The sequence below is a fragment of the Phalaenopsis equestris genome, unplaced genomic scaffold (genome assembly GCF_001263595.1).
Source record: "Phalaenopsis equestris unplaced genomic scaffold, ASM126359v1 Scaffold000132, whole genome shotgun sequence".
NCBI classification, from domain to species: Eukaryota; Viridiplantae; Streptophyta; class Magnoliopsida; order Asparagales; family Orchidaceae; genus Phalaenopsis; species Phalaenopsis equestris.
The window spans coordinates 275,251-275,452 of record NW_018164574.1 but is presented as its reverse complement, the minus strand read 5'-3'; positions in this window follow the sequence as shown (position 1 = coordinate 275,452).

The following is a 202-nucleotide window of genomic DNA, read 5'->3' as shown; positions in this document are numbered from 1 at the left end:
GAGCAAAAAGATGCAAAAAGGAGCGAATTTGGAGCGAAAAGGACCTAAATGTGGAGGTTTGAACTAGGCCGCCGACGACGCCCTCGACCCCACCAACGACGAGTTTTTCCAAGGCTACAGAATAAAATTCTTCAGAAGTTCACCAACGGCGCCCTTGAGGCCGCTGACGATGAGCTCAGCAGTTATGCCTACTCAAGCTTTA